The sequence below is a fragment of the Mandrillus leucophaeus genome, unplaced genomic scaffold (genome assembly GCF_000951045.1).
Source record: "Mandrillus leucophaeus isolate KB7577 unplaced genomic scaffold, Mleu.le_1.0 Scaffold1919, whole genome shotgun sequence".
NCBI classification, from domain to species: Eukaryota; Metazoa; Chordata; class Mammalia; order Primates; family Cercopithecidae; genus Mandrillus; species Mandrillus leucophaeus.
This window is the reverse complement of record NW_012101942.1, coordinates 11,093-12,009: the sequence shown is the minus strand read 5'-3', so window position 1 is coordinate 12,009 and position 917 is coordinate 11,093. Positions and strand designations below refer to the sequence as shown.

Below are 917 nucleotides of genomic sequence, written 5' to 3'. Positions count from 1 at the left end.
TTTGTGTGTTCACCCGTATCTAAGAAGAGCACTAGCTTCTTAGTTTAATTACTTTCTGGATTCTTCCTTTGGTTTTCTTTTGTACCTGGAAAGTTCTCATATGTTTCTTTATATTCTACTAAGGATTTTTAAAGTTCTTGTAACTTTTTCAGAATTTTAGCATGTAAAATATTTTTATATTTAAAGATTTCAGAATACATAATATCTTTCCAAAATGCACAAATATCAACAGCATATACCTGAGGAAATTATTTTATAATTTTCTTGTGTGACAGACAATAGCATCTCATGAGAAATCTCAAGTCGTATCAGTTAGAACATATTCTTTCCTCAATATACCATAATTTTTAATACTAAAAAATTGATTTTATATTTTTACAAATATCTGAAGTAAATGTACTTAACTGTAGAGAATAATACCTACATATGGCCAGAATACTGTTTTTCTGTATCAGTAAGACAATGTTGGCAAAATTACTGACCTAAATTCAAGTTTTTGGCTTTGATCACCATGCTTCTTCATTAGCACGTTTCTTTTGTTTCTCCTCCTTCTTCTTCTTCTTCTTCCTCCTCCCCTTCTTCTTCTTCTTCTTCTTCTTCTTCTTCTTCTTCTCTTCTTCTTCTCCTTCTGCTGCTGCTGCTGCTTCTTCTTCTTCATTTATTTATTTATTTTTTTTGAGACACAGTTTCACTCTTGTTGCCCAGGCTGGAGTGCAGTGGTGCGATCTTGGCTCACCACAACTTTCACTTCCCAAGTTCAAGTGATCCTCCTGCCTCAGTCTCCCCAGTAGCTGAGATTACAGACATGCGCCACTATGCCCTGCTAATTTTGTGTTTTTAGTAGAGACGGGATTTCTCCATGTTGGTCAGGCTGGCCTCAAACTCCTGACCTCAGGTTATCCACCCACTTTGGTCTC

General features: G+C 35.6%; 1 pseudogene; it reads right to left on the bottom strand.

Moving 5' to 3' along the window:
* Positions 1–523, bottom strand: part of LOC105538419 — a 2,683-nt pseudogene extending 2,160 nt beyond the window's left edge.
* Between the last annotated feature and the right edge of the window lie 394 nt (positions 524–917).